Here is a 16,072-nt window from a genome sequence, read left to right on the forward strand (position 1 = left end):
CTTTACGCTTTCCCTTGCTTTTACCCTAAGGGGTTGCAATTAATAGACTTCTTTATTGTGAGGCGTCTTATATTGATGTTAGATTTTACATACAAAATTGTTCCCTTCCTGTTCTATTACTATATATTTATGAACACTTAAAAATGTGGTAAAGTCTACGATACCGAAGGGCCGGCATGGTTTTATTTGTCCGTCCCTTCGTAGGAAGTAACGGTGGCCGCCTATTAGGTGCCTCTACAATAAAATGACCACCACCTCCGGCCTTAGGAGTGACCAGTGTCGAAAAAAGACCAAATAGTGGAAGTGGGAGAAGCGTAGTAGAGTACGTGGGGTTTTAATCAGACATGGGAAGAATTAAATTTGAAATAAGAACATATTTACAAAATTAGCATTTTCTCCTGAATCATACGATTGCATAAAATGTCAATTTTTAAATAAAGATAAATGGAAATTTGAATCCAAACCGAAATAAATAAATAAAAAATCGATTCTAAATTTAAACCACAAAGATAATTTCAGTTCAAATTAAAGAAATGAGACATATCTCTGTGTTAAATAATGCGCTTTTCTCCGTTTTATAATAAAAGATATCCTTATATCAAGAACAAAATGTTGTAATTAAGGTCTCAAATTCTAATAGATTAATTTTACATTGTTCTGTTTTGTTTTTAATACCTTTTATATTAATCTCGCTCTCAGACAGGTATAAATTGAGGAAAATGATTCGGAAAATTATGACATCTCTTTTTATCAAGTAGATTTCTAAATAGAATAATTCCATAACATTTTATCCCAAGAATTTCGAAGCAAGATTTTATTTACAAAAACTACTGTAGTTAAATTATTTTTTTATAAATCTTTATGTAATATTTATTTCAGTTTCCTCCATCTTTTATGGTCTTTTTTATCTAATTAGTCTTTCAACCATGACTAATCTTATATGAAAAAAAAAAAAAAACTTATCACAACCGTAAATAAAAATTATAAAGCAAATACAGAATGGGGCAGAGAATCCTTAACAAATTAACAAAATTGAAATAATACAATTTCATTTTAAAATTGCACAATGAAATTTGCAATAATGCACATTTTAATTCATTTTGTAACTGCAGTCTATGTACTTCTAGAAAAAAATTAATAAAAATGAAAATTACGCCCATATTAAGTTCTGAAAATGACATCTTTCAAATGTCGTCTTCCTCCTTCCACACAAGATCAGTAAATAAACAAGGTTATGCTTTTCCCAACGCTCGACATCCAAGACGTTACGTTACTTAGATAAGCAGGAGAAACGCAAAGGAAAAATTTGCTTTGGAGAATACTATGAGTTATTGACGTCATACGCTCAAAAAGTTTTGGTCCGGAAGAGCAAACCTTGTAGCCTTGGGTCCATACACTGCTAGAGCTGATCGGCGAAACTTCGCGAATCTTTTCAAAATTTTTCTTGGTATGGTGACTACTTTATGTTGAATGGCAGCCTTTGGTTCAGGTAAGGAACGTCGTTTTGTCGAGGTTCTCTTTCAATTTTAGATAACCCCATACCAAGAAGCTGCAAGAAGAAAGTTCATGTTACTTGATGGCCACACGATATGTCTACGTCGGGAAATTAAATGTTCTGAAAACATCCTCCTCAATACTTCTGTGGATTCCCTAGCTATGTGGGCCCACTTACTGTCGAGCGGTAAAGTCACTGAACACTGGTAGTTCAAATCCTGCGAACGGGCTGTCTGTACGGGCGTTTTCGTGTTTTTACCCATGCGTTACGTGTATACGAGCAAGTTCCCCTTAAAAAGTCCTCCACGAAGGCATCCCTACCCTTAGGCAGATAGCCCTCGAGGCTTTGTTGTAATACATAAACCAAGCCCTAGCCATGTGTGCAATTGCTACTTTCTTCTATAAGCACAGGTTCGATTAATGCGCCTTCTGCGAAAATTTGCAGCACTGCATGGGATCGTTGACTATCTCACCTAAATTATTGGAGGCCCCTCCCGATTGCGACTTGTTGTATCCTATAAGTCTGCCTTAGTTCCACAAAATTATAAATTCGGTTAATGCAAATTGATTACAAAATGTCGCGCTATTGTTTGAAACATATTTTTTTTTTTTGTTTAATTTATGAAAAGGCTGAAAATATTATATATAAATTATGAGTACAATTCACAAAAGAACTTGCTTTCTTATAACCCTTTAATTGGCAGATGGTGAAAGGTCGTATTAAATAATTTTTGGCTCTCCATTCTAAGCAAGCAGGACAAGTATAATGTATTTATGTCCGTTGGTTGCTTTTTAAATCAATGTTACACGACAGCACCAATACCAGTCATAGCATATGGAGCTGTAGATCTTCCATAAGAACCAATGACCACACATGTTGCTTCTAGCAACCGTGTCAAATAAAGGGCTAAATTGTATCATGTAGCAATGCATATGTGTTTGGCAATCATTGTTCACTTTAACAGAGTAGACCTTTGGCAAGTCAATTATTTTTTATTTCGCCATTCAGAAATGACAACAGCTTTCTTCTCATTAGAAGCAGGTTTATGAGGTCGTGTTTATTGCAAGACCGGCCTGTGTTTATGGGATGCTTAATAATGTTTCAAAAATATGCAATCATCCCATGGTCTTAAGATGTAGAGCTTCCGAATTTCAAATGAATTTCGCTTAATTCTGATAATCAAAAGTTTTGCTGAAACTGAATTTAAAAGCCGATCGAGAATATTCAGTTGCGAGTTGTATGTTAAAAATGAAAAGTATAATAAAATCGAATAAAATAATTTGCCTATTCCTAAATTAAGTAAATAATTAAGCAAAATTTAAGTTAACGGAGGATTAGGTACTAAACTGGACACAATATCATAAAAATTCAATTTTCCAGAGGAAGCTAAACATGAAAATTAAGAACTTTAATTTTTTAAACAGAAAACTTGCTGACTTTTGCAAGATACTGTTTGTGATTAAAATGTTTTCCATGTCCTTTAAGAATACGCAAAGATTGATTGGTTTATTTTAATTCTCTACAAAGACCCGTTTTACAAAAAATAAAAAAGTTGTTTTGAACTGTGGTATTCTAATTAATATGCTGCGAAGGATCTTTTGATAACTGCCATGAAAAAATTATTCCTATGAGTTTTGATGATTGTTGTTTCGGTGTGGCAGTTTTTAATTTGGGTATCATTAATAATATTTACTTTCATATAATTTCTCATTTTGTTAATACAGTAAAATATAGTGGTATAGAGTAAAAATATAGTGGAACTTCGATCTATATTTCCTGGAACGATCGTTTTCCCGCATTTATCATTTACCAATTTTATTCCCAATATATGTTGGAATAAATCTCGATAGATACGGGAATAAATAATATTATTTGTTAAAAGACATTTTATATTAATAATATTATTTATTTCCGCATTTATCATTTCCCAAACTATCATTTGACAACATTAATCATCTGAAATTATCTTTTTGCCACATTATCAACTTCACATCCCAGCTATCATTTTACCACATTAATCAATTCCGCGCATGGCTACTTTCAGTTTAGATGGTGGAGGGTTATTGAAGGAGAAGTACATATTTATTACTTCTACTACCTTCTGTTCGGAGTATAAATCTGTCAACACGGTAGGTGCAGTACGCTTCTCACGTTCCCTTAGTTTCACATATGGATTATTAGCCTCGTTTCCGAATGTTATTTCCTCCTAAATAAATTTATTTCTGCTTAGTTTTCATTTATATGTTCTTTTAACTTTCAGAGTGTAGATTCATTAGGTCATTTTGAAGCAGGAGACGAGAAAAATGTGTCATCCCCTCGCTGGGACTGGAACCTGGACTTCTCGAATACGCGTCGAGTGTGCTCCGTTACACCCCACGAAGGCATTCTGGAAGCAGCACAGTACGTACATTTACGTACAAAGCTAGACAAGTTAAAGCTTAGGGCCCCCACTTTCTTGGCGCCAAAAAATAATATTTGCCACTGACATATAATATCTGGACTTATATAGGGCCCTATATTTTAAATAGCTTAGGGCCTGATCAAGTCTAAATACGGGTCTGTCTCGAAGGAGGGAGAAAACCTTATAACGGATTCATGTTCTATAACGGATATGGTCTAAGAACATAAAAAAATTAATAATTTGTACGTGTTAACGCCGAAGAGAAGTGACGCCAAGATCTAATGTTGGAGTAATGTTTAACTTGACGGATCTGGCAACTAAGGTGTAAGAGAAAAAGAGTGAAAGCTAGCCTCTCTTTTATCGAATGTGTGCTGGTTATGCTGATTATGTGATGTGTATTTTAAAGTGTGGATAGTAAGCGTGTCCATCCGAATAGAATACGTAAAGTTCTCATATGTATGCAATTTCTGTTAATGAAAGTAACATTAATAGATAATGCAGTCTGCTTTGTTGTGAATCCGCTGTGTTGTTATTTATTTGTGAATTTCATGAATATTTGGTGTGATTAAATTCAGTGATTGAACAGTACGAGTCGAAGCTATTTTAAATAGTATTCATTCTTGCAACCGTAAAAATAGTCAGACAGCTTATCGCTTCGTCTTAACGTCTAAGTAGAATGAAGGAAAACAGAACAGATCCAGATTAAGCGTTAAAATAAACCTTTAATTTATTTATCAGCTTGACAGTTACGGAAACTAAGCAATTACAGAAAATCCATGTCTCAATCTTGTCAAACACTCTGAAACAAAGGCTAAAATAACAATTAATATATTTAGTTATTTAAATTATTGATTAATTAACATATTTAATTGTATTAAAGGGCTCCTTCAAGCTTTGGCTCAGGCCCTCAAATTTTGGCTCAGACTTTCAAACTTTATATGAGCTGTTTGGGCTCGTGGCCGGACTTGAGCAATTACTCCTTTTAATATAACCGAATTAAATTCAGTCCCGGCGTTACGCATTTTGCAGTCTCCTGTAAATATTTGAGGGTCCTAAATACTGCTCCCGGTGCCTTCTTAAATTCTAAACATTTTTTGACGTCTCTCATGTTTACTGTCCTGTGCTTCTGGTAAATTCTAAAAATGCTGCCATTCCTAAATTTTGCTCCTTTAATTTCTAACATTCGTGCTGCCCGATACGGCCACAACGGCACTGGCGCCGATTCTGATTAAATGTAATGCAGTTTACAGAGAGAATTAATAAGGTAAAGGTCAGAGATAGCATCTAGAAGTTCTCTCTCAAACTCAAGAACTGTATACTTAAATACAATAACTAATTTAGATCCTGGTAGAAGACGACGAAAGCAGTAGTGAAAATGTAGATAATACATTACCATAAATTAACATAAATGATTAATGAACATAAAGGGATGCTTCCAAAATTAAAGAAGACTTGCTAAAAATAGCTTTTTATATGCACAAAGTGGAAGCATTTTAATCAAGTCATATCTCAGTTGACGCTAAATTGAACTAAGAAGCATAGGTCAGTAAACTATTATATTATTAAGAAGTAGGTTTTTTTTAATTGTATTCGTGTTAAAAGTAATAAATATTATTTATTTTAAGTATGCTATTTATTTACAATGTATAACAGTTTTTCGGCATTATCGTTTTCCCACAGTCATCGTCTTTTTCCGTCTATGCTCTCTGAAAACTATAGAGGTCAGGTCAGGTCTTAGCATTAGACTACAAATGTCATACTACCAAAAGTACATGACTTGTTCTTCTTTGAATAATACATTTAAGGTTTTAGGAATGTTAAAATTTAAATCTTGAAGGGATGTATGTGATTAGAAATTGGAGTCTTGAGTTTCAGTTAATTCAAGATGTTATTACAGCAGTCAGTGGAACTGATCACGTGCTCTCTTACCGGGATGTTAATTGGATAGAGCGAGTAAAGCTTAAGTTGACATAATTTGCAATATTTTAAAATAAATAAGAGACTATATCCTTGTGATGAAACAGCTTTTGTCCAGAATAAATACATTGGTGAAGAATCATAGATGTAGTCGTAGCTTAAATTATCAGACGATAAGTTTATAAAACAGGATCCATTTATTATTGGTCAGGAGAAATAGCAGTTACAAAATCAGATATCCGGAGTAAATAAAAAGAATTACTAATAACGTTTTGTATGAAGTTTACTGCATCGTGACATTTAAGAAAAAGCCTTCGATATTCCTTTGCGAGTCCTTTTATAGTCTCTGGAAAGGCGGAGTTTCAAAGAAATGACGTCAGCCTCGTCAGCCAATCCAGTTCGCTTTAAAATATTTCCAGAACATTCTATAACTGTACGTTTAGAAAAGGCGGGAAAAACAACTTGACTACGGGGCTGTGGATTTAATTCCACGTACTTTAAAATAAGAGAACGTCGCCATTAAAAATGAAAAGAACATACAGTTAGAATGTTAAGTGTATTCTTGACTATGGAATTTTATTATTACATACATATCTAAAGAATAGAATTTCTTTCTAACATTCTCAGTAAACGTAGAAAAATTTCGTAATGATGATGCTGATATATAATGAATAAGAAAAAATAAAACTTAAATATATAGGTGTGGTCGCTGATCGACCAATACAATTGCAGTAAAATAATGTAAATTCTTGAGTAAATAAAGCATATACTTCAGTAAAAAGTTCAAAGTTCATAAAATTTGAAGTATAGCATGATCTTGGGTAAATACAGAATAAAATAATAATAAATGAAGATGAATATATACAGATGTTACCATCGAACATTTTGGTGAATTGTTTTTGGTCTTTTGTATGATTGTTCAATGATGCAGTCATAGTTGCCTATATTTTGAATAAGATTTGAGGAATGGTTTTCAATTTTGCTGTAGAATTTGTAAACTGTCTTTAGAATTTCTTCGTCGATAGTATTAATTTTTATGTCTCTGTGCAGAACTTCGTTTCTAACAAACCAAGGGGCACCCAGCATGGTTCTGATAATTTTATTTTGTAGAGTCTGCAACGGTTTTTTATTTGTACGAGCAGCTGCCGCCCAAACAAGCGAACCGTAAAGCATGACCCGTCTTATTAATTGCAGATAGATAATTCTTTTGCTAAGTTTAGAATGGCTATTGATGATTGAGTAAATACTCATGAATGCTTGCATGGTTTTGGTTTTAGTAGCTTGAAGATGATCTTTAAAATTTAGTTTGGAGTCAAGGTGAATTCCAAGATATTTTACTGTGTTGTCTCTATTGACAGGTTGATTATTAATATACAGTTGATTACAGACCGGTCTTCTAGTTCTGCGTCTGAATATAATATTATTGCTTTTCTGAATATTGATTTTAATTTTCCATTTTTGGAGCCAGTCTTGAAGATTATTGACAGCATTTTGGAGTTTGTGCTGAGCATGTGCAGGATTGATTGAAATAGAAAAAATTGCTGTATCATCAGCATATTGGGCTAACTCGGTGCCTGGATAGTTAGAGAAATCATTCATGTAAATTATATACAGATAAGGAGCCAAATTTCCTCCTTGAGGGACGCCAGCATTAATTTTTCTTTTGGTTCATTATTAATTCTCACTTGAAAGTATCTGTTTTGAAGGTAGCTGTATATAATATTAATTAAAGCAGCAGGAAAATTGTAGGTTATAAGTTTAAATATTAGGCCTGTATGCCAAACTTTATCAAAAGCTTTTTCTACATCGAGGAAAAGAGCAGCTACTCTTTCCTTTTTATTAAAGGCTTCACCGATCTTTTCAACGATGCGGGAGACTGATGTGTTATCGAGTAATTTTTTCTGAACCTAAATTGATACGGAGAAATTATGTTATGATCTTGAGCATATTGTTGAAGTCTTTTTTGGATGATTTCTTCAAATAGTTTGGATTATATTGCAGGTAGAAGCGAGATGGGCCTATAGCTTGAAGTTAATTTTTTGTCTTTTCCAGGTTTCTTGATGATAATGATAGTGACAATTTTCCAGACATTTGGTATATAATTTTTTCTTAGACAGGCGTTGAAAAGGTTGACTAAAAAGATAATGGCTTTTTTAGGATTAAGTCGCTGAATCAGATGGAAAACTTCTGATGGTGTAGTGGGAGGATTTGCTGTGCTCCTGTTGGAATTGATATAATTTTGAACATTTCTTTAATGCTGCTATCTTCAGGGTGCGTAAGGTTATTATTAGTAAATTGCTCTTCATAGACGTCTGCAAATTCATTGGCAATTTCTGCAGGATGATAAATTATATTATTATTATTTTCAATAGGTCCAATTTTTTTATTGTAATTTCTTAATTTTCTGGCTAATTTCTAAATAGAGTGATCAGTGTGTGCGAGGCTTTCAACATAATTATTACAGCTATCATTTTTTAATTCAAAACAGAGTTTTTTTAACTTTATAGTAGGATCTTTTATAGTTATTGTGGTCTCTCTGATCTCGAGTTCTTTGCCATATCTTTCTTAATCAATTTTTGATTCTGATTTCTTCAACTATATTGTTTGGGAGCGAGTAATCGTTTTTGGAGGAATTTCTCGTGGCTTTATTGATGGCTTCCAAAATTTTATTATTGAAATTAGTAGTAGCTTTTTCTATTAATTCTGGAGTATTCATTTTTGCAGCTGCAGATATATTATTATCTAGAATGTACTTGAAGTCAGTCCAGTTAAGTTTAGTAGGCTGTGGAGGCATATAATGAATGATGTTATTGAGGATGAACATAACTGAATTAGGATCAGAGCCCAGATCTGTGATATTTATAAGGTCTGGAATTTGAGGAATATTGCAGGTAATGAGAATATCGATTACATCAGAGATATGATTATTATTAGCCGAGATGTGAGTTGGTTCAGTTCGAGTTTCTATTGTATTTGTACTCAGAAAGAGCAACGTGGCTTTCAATTCAAAATTTGCTATACTGCAACTGACAGTATTTAGGTTCAAAATATTAAAGTATTGCCAAATGATTATTTTGAAACTTTATATTAATTTATGAGGCTTTTTTAGTCGCATTGCTTCTAAAAATGCATAAAATGTCTTTGCGGTCTTAGCTTTTGGTTCATTGAGATATGCACAAAAATTGTCTACATTTAATTTCACCTTTGCTTAGCGTTTATTCCCTTTTATGCGTAGCGTTTATTTACTGGTCAGGAAATAGGAAGATGAGAAAATCTGCATCACCTTCATGACTGCAGCGTGCCTTTCATTATCTTTTCTTTTTTTGTTTCCCTCCAAAACTGCTTTTCTGTCCAACCGCGATACGATGTGGCTGGTAGTTGACGTCCCGCTGCTTCCAAGGGTTATTTATTTTGGCTCTGATAAGTAAGGGTTAGGCTCTTTTCCCATGCATGTTTTACCAATCACTTCCGGGAGTCAACTTCCGGTGGCAGGATGTGGAATAGCCTTCGCATTCAAATGAGGAAGACATGTCAAGGACAATAGAGATAGAAGCCTGCACATTCGACTGCATCTCATCTTCCAGAACTTGAAACGAAGTTAAAAATTAATATTTCTTACTTATTTAATATATTTATAGGCAGTCCTCTGTATATTTTTATCTAAATGTTTTCCTCAAGCATCATTCATATCTTGAGTGAAAATTTCCTAGTTGAAATATCCTTGAAAACCAAGTATGAAAAAAAAATAAATATACGACACTTTAAAGGAAGATGTGCAATGTGTTTTACAGCAACAGAATAATTACTATATTTGCTAGAATATTCTGTTACACGATTGGAGTTTATCTGTCTTATGTTTACCAGTTATCGCATATAATTGATAAACTATTAATGTTCATTCTATAGTTTGAATGGCATTTTTTATTGATATTTTCCCAATATATTCTACAATTATCTAATATTAATCTGAGTTAGAAGTATTTGCGTGTTATTTGTTATAACATCCGAACGAAGTAAAGGAAATAATAGCAAATCGAATAATAATAATCGCGAAAAATTTCGGTTATCAGATTTTAATGGAAATAGCTATTTCGGATATTTTTTTGAGTGACGTCTCTACGTACAGACAGAATAAAGGACTCTTATTCTAAAATGGACTGTGCGCTAGAGACCGAACCTTCGACCTAGAAATTAGCGTACAAAGTTTAGATGAAACGGACTCTAGAAGGGACTCATCAGTGGCGGCGCAGACCCCACAGTCCCTGCCCGGCTTTATACATAGCCTCAGCGAGGTAAAAAATACTTAATACGAAGAAATACACTAGGACGCCTTTGCCTCGGGGCACCACTCCCTTGACATCAGATACATTCATGCGGGTGCCTCACCTTACTTTGTCAGTCCCCGTCACTGGAACTATGAGGGCCAAACCCCCATCGAAGAGACCCACTTAAATCTACATATAGTAGCTCCACCACAGTCGGAGGAACAGACACGACAGTACCAGTACGGTCCCTGCCAAGCCTGAACCAACCTAAGTTCAATACTCGGGTTCTAGTCCTGTGAAGACTGTTTGCATGCCCCCGTGGTTGAGACTGCCTAGGTACAGATCCTAACCAGTATTTCCCAGGAATTCTCCTGAGTCAACCCCCGGGAGTATTCTAAAATGGACTGTAAAATGGATTAAAAATGGAATTTTTTTCGTGACGCCTGTGCCTACGTAGATGCATATGTATCTCGCATAACTCAAAAAAGATTAGCCATTGAAATTTTATGCATGAAACTGCTAAAATATCTAGTCGTGTATCTCCCCTTTTTATTGCAATAGCCAGTACACCCCACCCCCCTTTATTTTCGCAATCGTTCGTCGTAGTCATATGCTTCCAATCACAGAAGTATTTTAAATGGCGAAAACATTCATGATTTGGCAAAGTCAAATTTAAAAAAAAAATAAATAAATAAAAAAATTGAAAAGTTTTAGATTTTAAATTACGTCCAAAGGGGCGTTTTTTTAACGTTCTGTGTGCTACCTTTATTTATTAAATATCATGTTCTTCGCACTTAAACCATAAATTTCAGTTCAATAGCAATGTCGCAAAATAATTTTAAAATGAGCTTGTCTTTAGAATTTCCGACACACAGTTCCCCGCGCTGGAGATAAAAAAGGTTTCCCCACGTAGAGTGTTGCCATTGCTCGCTCTTAATTCGTTGAGTTTTGTTAATCAAAAATTAGTTAAAGTTTTACAAAATATGAAATAGATAATAAAACAAATTCGAAATTTGAGCTTTCAGATGCCTATGTTCCGGTGGAAACGTATGTTATTCAAAATTAGATGGCTCTAGGAACCATTGTTTTATCAAAAGGCGAGAAACATACATACATTTATGCAGATTCTTCTTTATTTAATTTCTCTAAATATATAATACAGGGCGATGATATTTGGTGGCAACAATTTGAAAAGGGTGTCGGACATTTATAGTGAACCAACGCAAAATGCCAAACAAAAATAATAGTCCTTTAGGGCAAACTGCTCCTTTAGACTAAAAAAATCTGAAACTTATAAACCGCAAAAATTAAATCAACTGCAATATCGCGAAATAATTTTAAAATGAGCAAAACTTTAAAATTTCCGATACACAGTCTCGCGCGTTGGAGATAATTTTTTTCTTTTTTTCCCGTACAGTGTTGCCATTGCTCGGTTTGAAATCGTTGACTTTGTTAATCAGAAATTCGTTAAAGTGTTACAAAACATGAAATCGATAACAAAACAAGTTTCAAATTCAAAATTTGGGCTTCCAGATGTCCATATTCGGTAGAAGATTTCGTCATTTAAAATTTGATGGCTCTAGGTACCGTTGTTTTATCCCAATGCGAGAAACATACATACATTTATGCAGATCCTTCATTATTTAATTTCTTTATATATGACACAGTGTTCTAATATTTGGTGGCAACAATTTGAAAAGTGAACCGACATTTATAGTGAACGCAAAATGCCAAAACGAAATGAATAGTCTTTCAGGGCACATTGCTCCTTTGGACTAAAATAAAGTTCATTTTGAACAAATAACGAAATCTAACTTTTAATGTGATCAGTTTTGTTGAAATCTGGGAAAGATTTATACTCTTTATGGGAAAAAAAAAAAAAAAAAAAAAGCAAGAAGTTTGACTCCTGTACGAGAAAAATTGACCTGGTTATTTAATTTCAAAATTTGCAATTTTCGACGCCATTTTCAAGTTGCCTTGAGGGATCGGTTACTTACATTAGAGTAAATCGAAAATATAAGTTGAAATAAAGTGCAGCAAAAAATGCGTAAAATATAATAGGCCGTAGAAAGAAGTCGTGTGGTGTCAACATGAGATATTTTATTCTGCTTTTTAAAGACATCGTTATTATTTATTTATGTACATTATTTTAAAAAAATTCGATTGCAGTTATAGAAATCTTAATATTTTTTCTTTTAATATTTATTTCCAGTTTTATTTGTTGATTTCTTTTGTTTTATTTTCCACAAATGGTCGAAGTAAGTGAATAAAACCTCTAAAATTAGAATAATAAAAATTTCAAATATTCTGAATTTTTTTAAGTCCCAAAACTGATTATCGATAATTCCTTAAATATTAGAAGCTTGTGTATTTTCAGTATTGTAAACATGTTTATATTCAGCAAAAATGAGCGTTAAAACTGCAAGAAGTGTCTGTAATTAAATCCTGGCGTTTTTGTTTCTATTTCAGAAAACTTGACAATAAAAATTTTCAAATACGAAATTATTGGATCAGATACATGATATCAGAAGAGGTGAATGATCTATATTTCTTCAGGAATGATTTATGTATTTATTGAGGCGAATCTCTTCTATTTCAGTTTCTGTTTTTGTTTTTTCCATGCTTTGCTATTTTTACGGAGTTTCCTATTCATAGGTTTTTTTTTTTTTTTTTTTAGGTACTTTGCGTTTTTGTTCAAAACATTTGCATTTTCACCATTTTTGTGATCTTGATAAAGGAAAGATTGACTGTATAATCAGACACTCTTTAATCACTGTCCACACATTCTCTAATCAGAGCCATTAATACTGTATGAGGTATTTCTCCTGCCTTCTTAGCGAGCCTTCATGGTGTAGTGGTCTGCACACTCAGCGGGTAATTGAGAGGTCCGCGGTTCGATTCCCGGCGAAGGCATTGCATATTTTTCATCTTGCCTGCTTAAAAAAAAAAAAAAAACCTAATGTCTCTACAACTGTAAGAAAAAACTCCATTTGTAGTTAATCGTATTTAGACGAAACCTCAAACATAAATAAAAAAGGAATATATAAGCAATTTAAATATTCACAAAACCATACTTAAGTAACAAATAGACATATGAGTAAAGCAAAAAAATGTTTTTTAAATTGCAATATATCTACAGGGAAATAAATAAGAAATCAGTAAATAAACATACGTTTTATTTTTGAATTTATATTTCTGTTTATACCATAAATTTGCAATACAATAATACAGAAACACACTTACATGAGCCGTTTTCTTTGAAAGTGGTATAAAACCATTTTTGACAAAAATTTAGTTAATCATAATAACGAATGCAACCTGCAATGAGCTATTTATCGGTAAATAGTTCCCCCCAAAAAACCTTCAAAATTTTCACCATTTTGTGAATATGTAGTTAATGAAATTGCAAATATAATTATTTTGAAAGTGATGCAAGTCCATTTTTTAGCAAAGACATAACATTTAGTTCAAAAATTATAGTACATAATTTCTCCGCTTCGTTTTTATATGTGCGGCCACATTGTTAAAGACATTTGATAATGATAACGATAATTTCATAAAGATAAAAATTAAAAATGGCACATATTAGTATAAAGTTTCAATTAAAATAATTTAAATGGCAGCAACTGAAGAAATATTGAAATAAATTCTTTTTATTTTTTTGACATCTTGAATCAAAATTTCATAAAAATTGGTTTGATTCAATTGAAATCTCATACTTAATATTTCATAAATGCATAATTTTCACATTTTGTTGACTTGTGGTGTAAATACATTTCAGGTCATCAAAAGTATAAATTTCTTTTAACTAATACTTTAAAAATGATTACACTATTAATTAAAACCAATTTAATATTTAAAAATATAAAATGAGGATTTTAACATGTACTAATATTTTTCAAACCTTTCAAATATACAAACCCTTAAATATTTCCATTTAACGTAAAATGGACTTACACCACTTTCAAAGAAAACGGTTAACATAAAACAATAGAATTTCCTTTCTATAAATTTAATTAATTTTATTATTATTTGACAACGGATTGCCCTGATGAGATTCAGAATTAAAAATGAGATTTTCGAAAATCTTATAAACTCGATTCTAATAAAATGATTAATGTTATAAGTAAATAACTGTATGAAAATTCGTCCGAAAAAAATCCTACTTCAGAAATGCAACTAAACAACTTTTTAAAGTAGTTTTTTAATTTGTTTTGATAATAATAATATTAAAAGGATTTAAATATGGAACAGATAATAAAATTCTGAAAGCTTTCAGATTTTATATTACGCCCAGAGGGGCGTTTTTTTCCATTTTACACGTTTCAAGAGGACCCTTTGGAATAAAACTATTTAAAAGCAGCATATCTTTAGAATTTCCGACACAGTGTCGCGCGCTGTAGATAAAAATGTTTTATTCCGTACAGTGTTGCCACTGCTCGCTTTCAAATCGCTGAATGTTTTAATCAAAAATTAGTTTAAATTTTCAAAAATATGAAACATTAGGTTATTTCGAAGCAGAAAAGATAAAAAATGAGCAATGCCCTCGCCGGGACTCGAACCACGGACCTCTCGCATAGCCGCCGAGCGTGCTGACCACTACACCACGAAGGCATGCTAAGGAGGCGGGAGAAATACCTTATAAGATAATAAAACAAACTGGAAATTCAAAATTTGGGCTTCCAGGCAAAGAACGTCTATGTATTCTATTTACAATGAATATTCTTTTTCCAGGTGCCCATATTTGGTGGAAAACTACATTATTCAAAATTTCATGGCTCTAGGTACCGTTGTTTTTTCACAATGCGAGAAACGTACATAAAGTTTTGTAGATTCTTCGTTATGTAATTTCTTTAAATATAATACTGGGAGATAATATTTGTGGCAACAATTTGAAAAGTAATTCAACGCTTTTAGTGATTCGATGCAAAATGCCGTTTCGAAACTAATAGCCCTTCTGGCTAACGACACTTTAGGCTAATATAATTTAATACTGCTAAATAAACTGCTAAATATAATTTAACAGTTTAAATTTAAATTAAAACATCATAGGGAAAATAACTGAAATTTGTAAATTTTTTGGCTTTAATGGAAGAATATGATAGTCACCTAATTTAAGGAATTCTCCCCAAATTTGTTGAAAGAATTGCCGAAAATTCTTGTCAAAATGAAATTACTACCTTAATAACAGTTAAGAACATCTGCTGTTTCAGAAAGAAATATCGAATATGCTCGAATTTATTAAAAGCAATCTGTAAATGATGTCAGCGGCATAATAACTATTAGGTCAGAGAATGAAAGTTGCAAACCTTCTGGTATGATGCCACCTGATACTAGTGGCTGAAACCACGACTTCCGCTATAACGCCATCTGGGAACTAGAAAGAACAATTAAGAAATTAGGAGACTGCAGCTTCAGAAGCTCAGTGTTTCAAAGACTTCATTTGATTCGCCCTGTAAATGAAGAGCTCAAGGCTTCAACCCTTTCTGGAAGCGGAAATTTAACACCTTGAGAAGACAGGTGTGTGTGTGTGTGTTTTTTTTTTTTTTTTTTTTTTTTTTTTTTTTTCAAACTTTCCTTTTATTCTCTGCCTATTCTGAGTTATAAGTGAAATAAGAAAAATCTCATTTGGTCTTCCAATAAAAATTTATTTTCGGACTGTAATTCAACATCACTTTTACAAATATCTTTTACTGAAATATCCTTCTTAATGAAATCTTAAAGGAATACACTTACAAGTTTATAGAAATAGACGTGTAAGTGTCTTAAAGGAACACACATACAAGCCTCAAAGGAATACACATTTAGCCGAACCCCGGTATAGCGAATTTCAAGGGATCGGAAATCTGGTTGGCTATATCCGCTATATTCAATAAGAAATTTCTCATAAAAGTTATAAAAACAGTGTTTTTAAATTTTTATGAAAAGGAACAACAAAAATAACTCACAAATTTACCCTTAGCTTATAGAGTCTCACTCAGTTTGGTAACATAA

At 32.7% G+C, this 16,072-nt stretch overlaps 1 long non-coding RNA gene and 1 other non-coding gene across 3 annotated transcripts in view; both read right to left on the reverse strand.

Moving 5' to 3' along the window:
• Positions 1-16,072, reverse strand: part of LOC118198856 (uncharacterized) — a 468,506-nt gene that overhangs the window by 92,508 nt on the left and 359,926 nt on the right. The window lies entirely within an intron of this gene.
• TRNAS-GCU (transfer RNA serine (anticodon GCU)) lies at positions 14,620-14,692 on the reverse strand. Its single transcript has one exon. It is a non-coding gene; the product is annotated as a tRNA-Ser (tRNA).

This window comes from Stegodyphus dumicola, chromosome 8 (genome assembly GCF_044657685.1).
Source record: "Stegodyphus dumicola isolate Sdum_Otavi_A_Nest chromosome 8, ASM4465768v1".
NCBI lineage: Eukaryota > Metazoa > Arthropoda > Arachnida > Araneae > Eresidae > Stegodyphus > Stegodyphus dumicola.